This window comes from Odocoileus virginianus, chromosome 12 (assembly GCF_023699985.2).
Source record: "Odocoileus virginianus isolate 20LAN1187 ecotype Illinois chromosome 12, Ovbor_1.2, whole genome shotgun sequence".
Taxonomy (NCBI): domain Eukaryota; kingdom Metazoa; phylum Chordata; class Mammalia; order Artiodactyla; family Cervidae; genus Odocoileus; species Odocoileus virginianus.
In genome coordinates this window covers 46,205,981-46,223,446 of record NC_069685.1, presented here as the reverse complement: position 1 = coordinate 46,223,446, position 17,466 = coordinate 46,205,981, and the positions used below count along the sequence as shown (strand labels likewise).

Here is a 17,466-nt window from a genome sequence, read left to right as displayed (position 1 = left end):
CTGCTTGTATGTAAATGACATCAACCATACAACATGCTTCCCCAGACTTGTAGAAAAACTCAGCCCATGTGGGCACATTGACATTCAGGCACCTCTTCGAGGACATGGTGCCTCCCAGGATATGGCATTTCATTTTGCAGTCGCTATCAAACTTGACATCCAATTTCAGTCACTGTGGGCTACAAATACAATTTTACAATAATTAATGTGCCAAATTACCACTAACAAATCCAGTTAAGTAACATACATTTCACCTTGTTAAGCATAACTATGACATGTGAAGGACGGTGGGGGAATCTTTTAGATAAGTTTTTGTATTTCTAATTGTAGTTATTCTCCCCTGGGGGTGGGGGACATCCTCTTCTCATGAATGGGATGCTTTTGTTGGAGAAGAAGGAAACTTTCATGGTTTTCCAGCTTTACTAGGGTTTAATTGACAACTAAAAATTGTTTCTATTTCAAGTACAGCTTGATGTTTTGGAGTATATTTATGTATACATTGTAATATAATCATACCAATCATGCTGATTAACATATCCATTACCTCTCATGGTCTGTGTGTGTGCACATGGTAAGAACACTTTAAGATTTACACTCTTAGCAAATTTCAAGTGTCGACTAAAATAATATTAGTCATAACCTTTAAATAGTGTGTGTTAGACACTCAGTCATGTCCAATTCTTTGCTATTTTATTCCATTAATTATCATTCTTAATATAGAGAGGTGAAAGTGTTAGTCACTCAGTCATGTCTGACTCTTTGTGACCCCATAGACTATAGCCCACCAGGCTCCTTTGTCCATGGAAATCTCCAGGCAAGAATATTGGAGTGGGTTGTCAGTCCCTTCTCCAGAGGATCTTCCTGACCCAGGGATTGAACCCATGTCTCCTGCATTGGCAGGCAGATTCTTTTACCACTGAGTCACCAGGGAAGTCCCATAAATAGATTGTCTTATTTGATAGTAGTGTCAAGGACTTTGAGCCCAGGAGGCAGTATCTCAGTAGCCCTTAGAACACTGCTTTGAGGAGACAGGAGAAGGAGTCAGGCTGTATACAAGCTTGCAACAAAGAGGACCAGCAGTCTGAACTCAGCCATAAAGAATCCGCTTGCAATGCAGGAACCTCAGGAGATGCAAGTTCAGTCCCTGGGTTGGGAATAGCCCCTGGAGGAGTCATGGAAACCCACTTCAGTATTCTTGCTTGTAGAGTCCCATGGACAGAGGAAACTGCTAGGCTACAGTCCAAAGGGTCACAAAGAGTCGGACACGAAGTGACTTAGCTCACACACAAGGAAATCTAGATATCAAGCTCAAGAACTTACCATTATTCTATGAATGGGAAGATGCAAGCCTCTGGGCTCTCTGGGTTCACTGGATTCATTACTTTCATATGCACCTCAGGTGTCTGAGGCCAAATCCTGTTTCCTGTCACTGTAAGGGGTGGCAAGCGTGGCCGATGGCTGCTTCTTGCATCCTCTCACCTAGCTCCGCAGCAATCACCATGGGGAGTTTGCAGCATCTGCAGGATTGCAGGAATTGTGTCCCTTTTGGGAGCCCTCATTCACATTAGGAGGCCAGAAATCCCTGAGAGCTGTGCCACTTTTTGCCCACAAATATGGCAAGAAGCAATTCACTTCATACAAGTATGCAATATAGTATTGGTAACTATAGTCACCATGGTGTACATGAGATCTCTGTAATTTATTCAATGTGTATCACTGAAATTTTATAGCCTTTGAGTAATATCACCTCATTTCCTTCCGGCCCCTGGAAGCATGATGTTAATCTCTCCTTCTATGAGTCTGACTATTTTAGATTCCATACACATGGGAGACCATGAAGTAATTGAAATGAGTCATCTTTACTATCTCAGTGTATTGGGTCTGTTAGTTACCCTGGGAAATAGAAATGTCTATTAGCCTCTCTGTATCTGTCTACTATATATTTATACATACATTAGCTCTACATGAATACTTTTGGACTTTGACAGAAATGGAAAATCTTGGCTCCAAGCTCTATTCAATGATCAGAGAACAGGTACTATGATAAAGGAAGAGCCTTCATTTCAATGAAATATTTCTTTATCCATGGTAAATAAGCTCCCTAGAAAATAATAATATCAAACTACTTTGCATCAGTGTATTTCAGAAAGAAAGCAAGAAAGAGAAACAGAGGGAGGAAGGAACGAAAGGGTGTGGGAGGAAGAGAGAGAGAGGAAAGAAAGAAAGAGAGAGAAAGGAAGGAAAGAAGGAAAGAAGGAAGGAAGGAAGGAAGACTGTAATTCCAGCTTGCCAGGGCTTCTCAAGTGGCGCTAGTGGTAAAGAACCTGCCTGCCAGTGCAGGAGACATAAGAGACATGGCTTCGATCCCTGGGCTGGGAAGATCCCCTGGCGGAGGGCATGGCAACCCACTCCAGTATTTTTGCCTGGAGAGTCCCACAGACAGAGGAGCCTGGCAGGCTACAGTCCAGAGGGATGCACAGAGTTGGACATGACTGAAGTGACTTAGCATGCATGCACACAAGTACCTTGCATCAACCTTACCACAAATACAAATGAATCAAGGAGTCAAAGTTTAGAGACATTCATATTTAATGGTTTTATGGCAGAGGTTTATATTCCAGAAAAGGTCATTATCATCTGCAATGGTGACATTTCACAGTTTTGCAACTTCCTGTGACATTTCTTTAATGAATAAAAGGTAGTAAGTGATTAGTGTCTGAAGAACAGTAGAACAATTGAACTAGAAATGTCAATCACAAGGAAATGTCCATAGTCAGACTATCCCAAGCAGTTTTTTCTGAATCTGAAGGAGAGACACATTTTGGAATTCACGTCTACTTCACTTACTAGACAAATCCTTGATGTATATTTGTATCAGGCAACATATTAGTCTGAATGGCATCTCAGACATTTGTTTCATTTCTTAGTTTAACACAGTAAAGTAAATGACTCATGAAGAAAAATATTATTTTTCAATCAAAAAGGTTATAAATATGCAAACAATATAATATGTAGTGGAGCATGAAAAAAAAGGAGCTTACAGCATTTTCTTAATGGAAATTTTATGAAGCTTTTAGAGGTTTGGTTACTGAGAATGATTAACGCTTTGTTGTATCACAGTCTGTAATCTGCATGTCTGAGGATTCTCACCACTTCAGTATGGACACTATCATAAATGTTACAGGGTGTTATGGCAAAGACCGAACCCCACAGACTTCATGAAACTTTCGTGATTAAACTTCAGAGATGATGGAGACTGTCTTTTCATTGCTGTCATAGTTTATCCTAATTTTTTACAGGTTTATTGTATATTACTGGATCATTACTGAATCATTGTACTCTGTATTAATTAAAGCAATCTAGCACCAGTAACAGATAAATTCATAGTCAATCCAAGGAAGCATGTTTAGACTCTAACTAGCTGCTGGGGTATGAGGGACTCTGCTCCTTGTGGTCATCTGGGAATCAAGCCTTCTGCCATCTTGCGACTACACCATCCTCTAGAATCTCAAAGACATTGGCTGCCTTCCTTGCCTTTGGCTAGTGGATGAGGAAAGAGAGTGGTAGGATGATTCCATGGGAAGCTATTAGGAATTCTTCCATGTAGGAATTTTACTTACATTGAACTAACTAGGATTAAATCACATACTCCACTTACTGAAATAGAGGCTGAGAAAGAGTCTACTTGTATAACCAGAAAGAAAAAAATCAAATATTGTAGATAGATATATAGCATACACATTCATCATACATTTTGATGGACTCCTTTATTGTGAATCTAGCTTCCTAAAATAGAAAAACAACAACAACCAAGAGCTCTGTTTATCTGGCCTTACTGTCCTGAGTGTGTAGGCAAGTGACATAGACTTTGCCAATTAGACACTCTTGTGTGAGATTTTGATACAGGAGTTACATTAGGATAGACAGGTGGGACACAGGCACGGCGAACATGCAGCATGTCTCTTGGATCAACGATGCTGGTGGCTTTCCAAGTATCATAGCTGCAACAGTTCTCTTCTATTTGAAGGTTCTTCCTGTCCCCATAGTCCCACCCATCTCATGGCTCCTTTAATAAGATGGTTCCGCCCATCTTGTGGTCCTGCCTATCTTGTGACTCCTCCAATACGATATCTTAGCCCAAGTCCCCTCCAATAAGATGGCTCCTCCCCCCCAGAGTCCCGCCCATCTCATGACTCCTCCAATAAAATGACTCATCCTAACCCATTGTTGGTCTCACAAGATGACTTCACACGTGTGGTGGTCTCTTGGCCCATGTTCATACTTTCTTTTCCCATCCTGTTCAAAGGAATATCTCTGAAAGTTGTCACTGGAAGCCTCACCAAGAACCTCATCTTGTTTACCCTTTCGTGGAACCATTCTTGAGCTTCCTATTTCCTAATCAGTCTTTTCCTGATTAAGTACAGTGACTGCTCTCTGCAACTAGTGATGCTGGAATGTAATAGATCTCTGAGGAAAATAAATACAAACTTAGCAACACACATGACTTGATACTGATGGGTCCCTTCGTCTTCAACTATCAGAAGAGTTTTTATTAAGCCACGTAATACATTACTGCTATCATTTAAAAATTATAAGATTTTTTTTCCCATTGATTTTTGTTAGTTGGAGGCTAATTACTTTACAATATTGTAGTGGTTTTTGCCATACATTGACATGAACCAGCCATGGATTTACATGTGTTCCCCATCCTGAACCCCCCTCCCACCTCGTTTCCCATCCCATCCCTCTGGGTCTTCCCAGTGCACCAAACCTAAGCACTTGTCTCATGCATCCAACCTGGGCTGGCGATCTGTTTCACACTTAAAAATTACACGATTTAATCTCTAAACCATGATATCTGACTTTGCAGTCAAAAAACAAAATTTTGGCATATTTGGGAATAGATATATGGGACACTTCATTAATTCATCAAACATGTATTTAATGCCTATGATTTATCAAACATTGGTAAAAGAAGCCAAATATTAGGGCATTTTCTTGCAGTCATGTTATGCAATGTGATGCAGATGTATGTGCTATCTCTTGTGAGATAGTCAATAATGTCTCAGTGAACCTATTTCCATTTCATTTAATGAAGATGGATCTCAATGAATGGATTTCTCATATTTATTGGCCAGTTTTAAAATGTGAGACTGTGTTTTGCAGGCTCAGGTGCATATTCCCACAATCAACCTTCCTGAAGCTGAATCAGCAGCATTCAGATTTGTCTTTCATTTGTGGTCATTTTCAGTGGACCAAAATATGGACTTCCATGAAATGACTTTACGGTGATTGAACTGCTCTTGCCCTTTGGGAATTATCAAGGTCCCAAAGATCTTAATTGGGCTTCCCAGGGGGCTCAGTGGTTAAGAATCCACCTGTCAATGTAAGAGACACAGGTCTGATCCCTGGGTGATTCTCTGGAGGAGGAAATGGCAACCCACTCCAGTATTCTGGCCTGGGAAATCGCACAGGCTGCGGAGCCTGGTGGGTTATAGACCATGGGGTCACAAAGAGTCAGCTGCAACAGCGCGCATGCAAAGATCTTAATCGCTGGGTTATTAAAGTTCTTGATGACATAAGCTTCACTTTATTTTTTAAAGGGGCATTTCCTGAGGCTAAGTAAAGGGCTTTAATACAAAGCACAGAAATATTAATGTTTAGAGGGCACAGGCTCTGGGTCATGCATTTCTGGTATAAAGTAGGGTTTTTCAACCTTGATAAGATTGACATTTGGTAGGGATTCTTGTGTGGGCTTTCCTGTGTGTTGAAGGATGCTTACAAGCATCCCTAACCTCTACCCTCAATGTTCTGGAAACACTCTCTACCCAGTTATAACAACCCAAATTTCTCCAGATATTACCAGATTCTCCTGGGAGAAAAAAAACACCCTCTCACTGAGAACCCCTGGTTTAAGAACCAAGTTTATTCTTTGTTTTTGTATTTTGGTGTGGATCATTTTTTAAAAGACTTTACTGAATTTGTTACAACATTGGTTCTGTTTAATGTTTTGTTTTTTTTCAGCCCTGAGGCATGTGGGATCTGAGCTCCCTGACTAGGCATTGAACCTGCACCCTCTGCATTGTAGTAAGTCTTAACCACTGGACCATCAGGGAAGTCCTCAGGAGCTAAATTTTGTTGTTTTTTTTTTTCCAAGGGAAGGGATATTTCTATAATTATGCCATAGGACCAAGATCTGAAAGCATACACTCCTCAATTCTTTGGAAGCATTTTTCTATCTTCATTCACATTCCTCATTCCCATGCCACAGGGCCATCAAGAGTGTTGTTGGGTTTTACTCTTTTTATCGTCCCTCTCCTACCTTCTAGCCAACTTCTGTGGTGAGCATTGCAGGTGGAGAGGAAAAAGAAAGACACATAAAATTCTGGGGGAAAGTCTGGGATTTAGGGGCCTTGGCTCCAGTCTCCATTCCTCCCCATTCAGCTACAGGATCTGGATAAGACAGGTCCCCTCTCTGAGCCTCATTTCCCTCGTCTGTAAAAACAGATGATCTAGCAAGTCCATAAAGCAGTTTGTAAGGATTTGAAGGCAATCAAGCTAGTTTACTCCAATTGTTTTTTTGAAAAGGCAAAGAAATTCTACATTTGAAAAACCGCTTACAGCTTATAAAGTATATTGTACAAGCAATTCACAAAAGATGAACAGCACATGACCAGTAAAATTAATTTAAAATTCACTAGTAATTGATGAAATGGAAATTAAAGTAATAGTGTGATAACAAAATTATACCACCTTTGGGGTAATAGAGTCTATTCCATATTCTCTCCCTTTCCCTTTATTCTTTCCATGAGTTGATTATGAGGGACGTGAAGCCCAGGTTATGACAGAGCCCCAAGAGGGAAGGAAACTGGATCCCTGAGTGTCAGCATGGAGCAGAAATGCCCATCCTTCCACACTGAGCTATCTGCGAGTGCCTGCTAAGTTCCTTCAGTTGTCCTTTGCAACCCTACAAACTATAGCCCACCAGGCTCTTCTGTCCATGGATTCTCTGGGCAAGAATACTGCAGTGGGTTGCCAGGCTCTCTTCCAGGGGGGATCTGTTCTACCCAGAGATTGAACTTGAGTCTCTTACAGTTTCCTGCATTGCTAGGTGCATTCTTTACCACTAGCACTACCTGGGACGGAGAAGGCAATGGCACCCCACTCCAGCACTCTTGCCTGGAAAATCTCATGGATGGAAGAGCCTGGTAGGCTGCAGTCCATGGGGTCGCTAAGAGTCAGACACGGCTGAGCGACTTCCCTTTCACTTTTCACTTTCATGCATTGGAGAAGGAATTGGCAACCCACTCCAGTGTTCTTGCCTGGAGAATCCCAGGGACGGGGGAGCCTGGTGGGCTGCCGTCTATGGGGTCGCACAGAGTCGGACACGACTAAAGTGACTTGGCAGCAGCAGCAGCAGCAGCAATACCTGGGAAGCTGGTACACGGAGCTATAGAGTAAGCAAAAACCCAACCTCATCAATTTAATTCAGGAAACTCATCAGTCTCCAATAACTAAATAATTCCATGTGACCTCAGTGTCTAAAGTGGCATTTTATTTGGAGTCACATTAGTACCAAATATGCCGTAAAAGAAAATTTGCAACCTTGCAGAAGCAAGCTGGACTTCAAAGATGTTCTCTTCAGCTGCCATTGGGTTGAATTAGTTACAAAAATTTTTTTAATTCAGAGATTTTATACAAAATGTGAATTTCTATAATTCTGTGAAAAGTTTGGCACTGTTGGGATGGTATAATGACAGGAGCTGAGTAAAAGTGCCCTGTAATACACTAAATTTCCCATTCACTTCTCCAGGGTCACCTTCACTCAGTTCCATTCCTTTTTCACTCTTCTGACTTTGTGACACCTGCCACTGACTGACCATGAATAACTGGTAATTCAAGATTTTCTACACTTGTAATTAGAGAACTATTCTAGTGATATAAAAATTCTATTCTACCCTTTAAAAGGAGTCTGAATGTTTCTCAAATTTAGGACACAGTTGCTTTATTCATCTCCTTTCCAAGTCTGCATGTCTGAACATTGGTTTCTTTCAAAAGCAAGGGATGGTTTAACCATTGATTTTTTTTTCCTAAAGGAAGTTTTGTTTAAGTCCAGGCCCGTAACTCTTCTCTTTTTTCTCTTACATGGCAAGACAGAAAAATAATTCAGAACCAATGTCTAATGAATATCATTTGTATTAGGGTTATAAATATACACCATTTCAGATCAAATATGAGACTTTGAATAAGAGCTCCTGAGGCAGGAAATCTAATATTGTTTTTGTTTTTTAGAAATTATTTCCCTGAAAGAAGCTTCTTTGCCAAAGCCTACTGCTTTGTATTATTCACGATCCAATTAAAATATACTTTTTTCATACTAATGATACTGTACGAGTGTTGTTTTGGTTTTAGATACATCAATGCATGTGATGATGCATTTTATTTAATGGGTGGCATCTTTTGGTGCAGAAGAATAAGATTTGCATGAAGAATTTCAGACTTCCCCTTTAAACCATCCTGGTTTGTCAGATTGGCTATTCAACTCACACTTAAACTTTATTCTCACTCTCATCTCTACCACTCGTCTTGTTCCTGCCTCCTTTCCTTCAAATCTTTCTTCAGTGTCTTCTTCTGTTTCCTAAGAAAACAGTATCCCATGATTAAAAAGGTGGCACAGTGGTAAAGAATCTACCTGCCAGTGCAGGAGATGCAGATTCGATCCCAGGGTCAGGAAGATTCCCTGGAGTAGGAAATGGCAACCCACTCCAGTATTCTTGCCTGAAAAATTCCATGGACATAGGAACCTAGCGGGCTAAAGTCCGTGGGGTCACAAAAAGTTGGACACAACTGAGCACAGACGTACACACACACACGATGAACAATAGTAGGTCCTGACCATGTGGGATAAATAAATTATGTCTCTTTTGCCAGTGGAAAAAAAATTCATTCAGTCTAGACAAAACAAGGGAATTTATTGGCTCACAAAATAAATATCCAGAGAAGCTTCAAGCTGAAGGTATGGCTGTATCTAGGGGCTCAGAAGAATATGGTTTCTCTTTGCTATCTCTCAGTTTTTTTCTTCTGTTGTGTCAATTCCAAGGAGAAGGCAACATTGACTGCCTAAAGTTCCAGACTCACATTCCTCAAGTCACATGTTTAGTGGAAATGAAAGTTATTTTTCTTCCCTGAATTTGAATGTATCTTGGATGAAGAAAAAATTCACTTTGTAGTCCTGAGAGTGCTGACCTTTGAAAGGTCAGTAGTTTACAAGCTTGACCCTTGACTAGTTTGCTGAAACTTGGATTTCAGGAGGGTTCTCACCACCCCCTTATAAGAATAGCTCACTGTCAAAATTATTTATGTATACAATACAGTTTGTTGACAATCTGCTTTCCTTCTGGGAGTCTGAGATTTTTGTATGTACCAAGCAGAGGATGCCTATGTGACCAGCTCCCCCCAACCCCTTAAAAACACCTGAGCAATGATTCTCTAAAGAGCTTCCCTAGTAGACAGCATTTCAGAAGTGTTGCCACATATTGCTGGAGGAATTAAGTGCACCTTTTTTATGACTCCACTTGGCATGCAGATGCCCAAGCTTGTGTTCGTTATGGGATACTCATTGTTTCCAAGACTCTATTTGACTGTCTGCAGAGAAGATTCCAGCATCATTGAGGGGCAAGTACCCAAATGAATGGGACTTGGGAGGAGGTAGAACTCTGTGAAATAAATCAGATTTCTGTGGCTCCCTTCTCTTTCCTCATTAGGGTAGGATTTTGTTTTCTTATTATCACGAACTTTCAATTATTGTTGTGGTTTTTTTGAATACATCTTCTCCCTTTCCATTTGTCCCCTGGATTTTGCCTTAAAGATAAAACCAATACTCTTATTTTAGTGGTGTTTGGGAAGGAGTAGAAGGAAAAAACTGTCAATTTTCACATTTTACTGAAAGCTAATTCACTGAGTGTTAAACATTTTTAGCTGAATAATTTAATATTGTGCAGACCATGTTATAACAGGTTACACAATGCAAGCTTTTAATTTATTTTCTGCCCCCTGTGATTACTATCAACTCCTTGATTATCCCATTATGGTGCATTCTCAGCTTTTAGTGCCTTCTAATTACCAATAAAATGCATAAAAATTCAGCACTGAAGGTTTATGATGACAAAATCAATATTTTCTCCTAGTAGTTTGTAAAACAAGCTTTTATAGAGAAGGAGGGAGGAAAAGAATGTAAAAATATATTAACATATTTTTTTCTGCCTAGACTTGCTTCATGTAAAATTCTTCATGCCCTTCAAAGCTCTGACCTCACTAAAAATCCATTTTAATCAAGGCACTTCTATAACTTTCCTCCCTGAAGTCCTATGGAACATAGGCAAAAGGTCAAAATATATTCATAATGTATTCATACTGTACATTTTTTACTCTAAAGATATATTTCTTGAATTGATTTTATGCCAAACAATGATAACTAGGCCTAATCCCTAGGTCTTAACATGTTAACACTATACCATGATTAATGAGCTTGCAAATATAAGTGAGGTTTTCATTTTCTATATACCACCAATCCAACAGGGAAATAAGAGAGTGCTTTTGATATTCAGCTCACCCAGTGAGTGAAAGCACCACTGTAGCTTGTAAATTAAAATAATGTCTGTATACCTTGACTCTCTTCACATTTTTCTCTTTATTACTCTTTCCATCTTATTAACTGTCACTAACTTCAAAGCAAATGATACATTCTCTACAGGATAAAGATATTTTATTAAGATTTGCAATATTAATACTAAATGATTAAAGAATTATATGCTTTTTATTGACAAAATCCCCTATGAGAGCAAAATGTCATAGGAAAGTTCCTTTCTTTCTTCCCTTATTCATTGCTTCCTTTCTTTCCTTCATTTCTTTCTTCTTTCCTTCTTTCCTTCCCCTTTTTCTTCCTTTCTTCCTTATTTCCTACCTCTCTCCCTCCCCCACTCTCTTTCTCTCTTTCTTCACAGACACCTTTGCATTTTTTAATAACCAAAGAGAGAGAAGGAAAAATGACCAAGGGTAAAAATATTCAATTAGCTTGCACTAACTCATTCTTTTGTCTCATGAATCAGGCATGATTTTAATTTTGTATCCAGTGTTTAGAAGTCTTAGCCACACTTTGTTTTCAATTCCATTGACTTCACCCGTTCCTTAAAACCTTCCTTTTCTTTACTTTCTTAGGAGTTGCCTTTTATAATTTACTGGGAAATCAAAATATTATTTTAATTTTGATTTAATTTAATAAATCAAATTATTATTTTAATAGCAACAATGGTTGCTATATACATCCCTAACAGAAAAGGAGTTACACATAAGAAGCTGATAAAATCCCACACATAGGAGACTAATCTACCTGAAGGAGGTGGGGTAAGGACAGCAATCCTCAGAACCTGAGAGAACCAGGAGGCATCTGAGCTATTAAACATCTGAGCATTTATCCTCACACTGGGTTAGGGAAGTGTTCTTTTCATATGGATTTTTAAGAGGCTCATGAAGAGTAGCCAGCTTGGCTAACTTTTCTAGATTTTAGGGGCATCAATAAATGATATAGAGAATTAAATTGTATTTTATAATTTGCAGTGGTGGGAAGGGGAACTCTTACTAGTGTCTTCAGATTCCAAGTGGCATCTCTCTGTCATAGACTCTTAATAAAATGTCCAATGCACTCTCCATTGGAAATCTATTTCTGTAAATTAGTCCATCAGTTACCAGAATTCATTTTACATCTAATACTATGTTCTGAGAAGACATTAGCCCTTTCATGCCATCCTTTCAAATGGATTTCCATGGTCCTAGGAGATCCTGGAGAACATCAAGTCAGACCTTGGGCAAAGAAACAACGGCTGGATTATGGTTTCTTGGCATCTGTGGGACGTATCCTGTCCAGAGAAGTACAGTTTCATTTTCCTAAAAATCCACCCTAACAATGAAGTTGATTTCGTGTGTGAGCTCTCCTGACAAACTCTCCTCTGGATCTTATTTCTGACATACCTAGTAGCCTACACTGAACTGGTGAGTCCAGCTCGGTGTCTTTGTACACCTGAGTCAGACAAGGATGCCGTATGTTGAATGCCATATCAGCCAAGAGAGAAAAACAGATGTCAGGTTAAAGCTGGACAACCCATGCATCCATCATCATTAAAAACACATGATTCATTAAACTTCAACCATTCACACAATCTTTAAGCAACCAAAATTTATTTTAACCACTTTCATGGGCATCCATCCAAAATGTGTTCTGCTTTCGTGCTCTGTAAGCAGAAAATGATGACTGTAGGATCATGTGTCTGTGTGTATGTGTGATCGTGTGTGTGTGATTGTAGGCACGTGTGTGTCTCACAAAGAATCATCCCTGTAAACACTGGTGGTATGGTTGAGTACACGTGATTATCTCTGGAACTAATTCTTTTTATGAAACACTGAATTAAAAAAATAATTTTATTTGTTTTTGGTTGTGCTGAGTCTTCATTGCTGGGTGGGCCTTTCTCTAGTTGTGGTGAACAGAGGCTACTTTTGAGTCGTGGTGAACAGGCTTCTCATTGCAGTGGCTCCTCTCATTGCAGAGAACCGGCTCTAGGGCACACAGGCTTCAGTGGTTGCAATATGTGGGCTCAATAGCTGCAGTTCTCGGGCCCAAGAGCACAGGCTCAATAGTCATGGTGCAGGAGTTTAGTTGCTCCACAACATGGGGGATCTTCCCAGATCTGGGATCAAACCCGTGTCTCCTGCATTGGCAGGCAGATTCTTTACCACTGAGCCACCAGGAAAACTCTGGAAATAATTCTTTAATACTACTTGTTCCTTTAGTCCATTGTCACGGACAAACAAGCTTTATGAATTCTTACCTTTGGTTTTTATCATTTCACCCCGGAATCTTACTACATATGCTGTCACTTTCCATTGCTTTTAGAATGCTTTCTTAAAAGTTTGACGCAGGCCAATTCGCCTCCTGTAAACAACTTTAGCCTGAAAAAATGTATTTTCTGTAATATAAGTTCCAAAAAAGAAGGATCTTTTTCCCCTTGTTCATCTAGGAACTGACGCATAGCTGGGCTATACTGAGATCCCATCAATATTCTTTTAACAAATAACCAATTCCACTGGAGCTGTATGTAAAATAAGAATACATAGCTTTGAGAATCCAAGTGGCTTTACTTTGCTTACAGTTTATGAGCTTAAACAGAAACCTGGCTGGTCTGTATTGGCTTCTAAGTGGTTTTTGGTTATGTCACTAGAAAGTGTGTTTTATTATTTATTTTTAAAAATGATTTATTTCTCTTTGGCTGCGTTAGGTCTTCATTGTTTGTGGGTTTTCTGGGGCTACTCTAGTTGTGGTGCATGGGCTTCTAATCGTGGCCGTGTCTCTTGTTGCAGAACACAGGCTCTAGGGTGCATTGACTTCAGTAGTTGAAGGACGTGGGCTTAGTTGCCCTGTGGCATGTAAAATTTTCCCAAACCAGGGATCAAACCTGTGTCCTCTACATTGGCAGATGAATTCTTAACCACTGGATGACTAGGTAAGTTCAGAAGTTTGTTTTCTTGTCACAAATTCTCCTAACATTACCACATCATCATTATTATTTTGTGTATTTATTTTCACCCAAGTATCTTTGGCCACTTATGGGGAATTCTTCCTCCTCTCCACCTAAGTGGCCCCTGGCTGTGCAGTGGGTAAGACTCATGTTTACAATGCACAGGGTGCAGGTTCCATCCCTGGTTGGAGAACTTAGATCCCACATGCACAGCCAAATTTTTTTTTTTAATCCAAGTAGTTCTAGGAAAATCTGTAGTGATTGACTTGTGAGAGCTCTCCAGCCAGGGATTTCAACTTGAACTCTGCCAGGAAAGCCAGGCTGGGTGAAAGTGAAAGTTGCTCAGTCGTGTCTGACTCTTTGCGTCCCCATGGACTACACAGTCCATGAAATTCTCCAGGACAGAATACTGGAGTGGGTAGCCTTTTCCTTCTCCAGGGGATCGTCCCAACCCAGGGATTGAACTCAGGTCTCCCACGTTGCAGGCAGATTCTTTACCAGCTGAGCCACAAGGGAAGCCCAAGAATACTGGAGTGAGTAGCTTATCCCTTCTCCAGGGGATCTTCCTGACCCAGGAATCGAACCAAGGTCTCCTGCATTGCAGGCTGATTCTTTACCAACTGAGCTATCAGGGAAGAGATGCTCCAAGAGATCTGAACACTCATTGCTTCTTGCATTTTTTTCTTATTCCATTTGACTTTAATTTCCTTGCCCTACTCCAAACTCTTGAGTGCCCTCCTGGTTTATTTATGTTTGTTTACTTCCATTTAAATCTCTCCACATCAACCAAGCCACTTATTTTGTCTGGGTAATTTATTGGCCCAGATGTTACTTCTTGCCTGCAGATTTTTTTGCAAGTTAGTCCAAGGTCTGGCCTATTATCCTGTCTACTTTCTGCATCAGTTCTCCTTCAGAAAACATGATGAGCTTATTTTAAGGGGAGACAATTGATAGGTTCTTTTGCCAATCATTTCCATTTGATTGGAGAATCTTCCTTTCATATTACACATGGAGATTTCTCACCTTGAATGCGATGATGTAACATGATGATGATTCTCATGGTTAAAAAGAAGATTATCTTTCAATCACTTTTTCCAATCCAATTGTAATAATCTACTTTGTTCAATTGAATTTTTCAATTTGGTAACTCTCCTTAACGTTCTATTAGATTGAAAATGATCACAACACCATGTCCTCTATAAAATTATCTATTGCTTTAAAAATGAGAAGGAAATGACAAGCCACTCCAGTACTCTTGCCTGAGAAATCCCATGGACAGAGGAGCCTGGCTGGCTACAATCCATAGGGTCGCAAAAGAGTGACACAACTGAGTGACTGAAAAAGAACAAGCATCTCAATATATTTTATTTGATAATGAGTTTTACTAATAATTGCTATTGGTTAGATTATTCTGCCAAATATGTCATATTTGTCTTACCCCATGAGAAATTTATTTCAGCTATGGTAAATGTCAAATCATTCAAAGTGTTATCATTTTTAAAATATTGTCTCCTCATAAATTATAGTTTTCTAAACCATTCCTTGTGAAAGGAAATGAATTTGCACTTGGTTATGGATTATATGTTTGCTTTTTTTTTTTTTTATTCTTTGAGAATAAAGCTGGCAGACGACAGATATGGAAGTAGGTTATTTAAACTATCTTTCCTAGGCATCTCATTCTCCGTAGGCTGACATTTCTAAGACCCCAGAAAGGCATAAGCTAAGATGGAAATAATTTGGCAGGATGTGTTCACACATTTGCTAGAAAAAGTGGCAGGAAGGGGCAAGCGTGTCAAGTGTGGCTGATGGTGGGGGTTGCAAGGGTAGGAACTTAGAACATTTTGAAATATTTTATGGTATTTTAGGCCTGCAATATTTTACAACTTGAGAGACAATGAATTAACTCTGAAAGAAGTTAGAAAAAGGAATGATGGGTTTGTTCAAGTAAAAACAGAGACCTTGTCTAACTTTTCAGTTTGCATATTTGTATGTGCTTTAGTGTGTTTAATCAGCTTTTCATGCGATAGTTCTGTTCTGATTCTGAGATTCTGACATCATGTGTGCACATGTGACCTTATCATGGATATGACAGATGTTTGCAAAGAGAAAGTCTGTGAAGAGCATTAGATTTGAACTCAAACGTCGGGGCTTTGTCTAGGAGGAGAAACTTACTAGGCAAACCTGGGCAAGTTATGCGGCTTCATTTTGACACCTAGAAATTAGTTTATGATCTCTCCCTTGCATACTTACAAGAACACAGGAATAGTGTGAAAATCAAATGAGATACCAGATGTGACAAAGTCAGTTCAGTTCAGTTGCTCAGTAATGTCCAACTCTTTGCGACCCCATGGTCTGCAGCATGCCAGGCCTCCCTATCCATCACTAACTTCCAGAGTTTACTCTAACTCATGTCCACTGAGTTGGTGATGCCATCCAACCATCTCACCCTCTGTCGTCCCCTTCTCCTCCTGCCCTCAATCTTTCCCAGCATCAGGGTCTTTTCAAATGAGTCAGCTCTTCGCATCAGGTGGCCAAAGTATTGGAGTTTCAGCTTCAGCATCAGTCCTTCCAATGAACACCCAGGACTGATCTCCTTTAGGATGGACTGGTTGGATCTCCTTGTAGTCCAAGAGACTCTCAAGAGTCTTCTCCAACACCACAGTTCAAAAGCATCAATTCTTCAGTGCTCAGCTTTCTTTATAGTCCAGCTCTCACATCCATGCATGACTACTGGAAAAACTATAGCTTTGACTAGATGAACCTTTGTTGGCAAAGGGACGTCTCTGCTTTTTAATATGCTGTCTAGTTTGGCCATAAATTTTCTTCCAAGGTGCAAGCGTCTTTTAATTTCATGGCTACAGTCACCAACTGCAGTAATTTTGGAGTCCCCCAAAATAAAACCTATCACTGTTTCCATTTCTTCCCCATCTACTTGCCATGAAGTGATGGTACCAGATGCTATGACCTTGGTTTTCTGAATGTTGAGTTTTAAGCCAACTTTTTCACTCTCCTTTTTCACTTTCATCAAGAGGCTCTTTAGTTCTTCTTCACTTTCTGCTATAACGGTAGTGTCATCTGCATATCTGAGGTTATTGATATTTCTCCCAGCAATCTTGATTCCAGCTTGTGCTTCATCCAACCCAGCATTTCTCATGATGTACTCTGCATAGAAGTTAAATAAGCAGGGTGACAATATACAGCCTTGACGTACTCCTTTTCCTATTTGGAACCAGTCTGTTGTTCCATGTCCAGTTCTAACTGTTGCTTCCTGACCTGCATACAGATCTTAGGAGGCAGGTCAGGTGGTCTGGTATTCTCATCTCTTTCAGAATTTTCCACAGTTTTTGTTGCAATCCACATAGTCAAAGGCTTTGGCATAGTCGATAAGCAGAAGTAGATGTTTTTCTGGAACTCTCTTGCTTTCTCGATGATCCAATGGATGTTGGCAATTTGATCTCTGGTTCCTCTGTGACAAAACTGTGACAAAATGTGGATGTGACAAAACATGAACAGAAATCACACAGGAAGGAAACATTCTTAATTATTCAGATTATCCAAACTGTACAGGCTTCCCAGGTGGCGCAGTGGTAAAGAATCTGCTTGCAATGCAGGAAACATGGGTTCAAGCCCTGTGTAAGGAAGATGCCCTGGAGGAGGGAATTGTAACCCACTCCAGTACTCTTGCCTGGAGAATTACATGGACAGAGGAGCCTGGTGGGCTACAGTCCATTGGGTCACAAAGAGTCTGACATGACTGAGTGGCTAACACTAACTACTAATACTACTAAACTATACGTGCTGGCATAGTACTTCTCCAAATATGATCAGGAGAAGCCTTGAGGGTCTCAGGAAACCACTTTAGGAAGACAGTAAGTTCTGAAAAGTGTTTATATTAATA

At 39.9% G+C, this 17,466-nt stretch overlaps 1 long non-coding RNA gene across 5 annotated transcripts in view; it reads left to right on the top strand.

Annotated features, from left to right (window-relative positions):
• Positions 1-17,466, top strand: part of LOC139037765 (uncharacterized) — a 92,799-nt gene that overhangs the window by 41,186 nt on the left and 34,147 nt on the right. Inside the window, exon 3 of one of the 5 annotated variants that reach the window (XR_011490663.1) lies at positions 13,411-13,553. The exons of the other annotated variants lie outside the window; for them this stretch is intronic. This is a non-coding gene — a long non-coding RNA (uncharacterized lncRNA). The remainder of the gene's footprint in view (positions 1-13,410; positions 13,554-17,466) is intronic. 5 annotated transcript variants of the gene reach the window in all.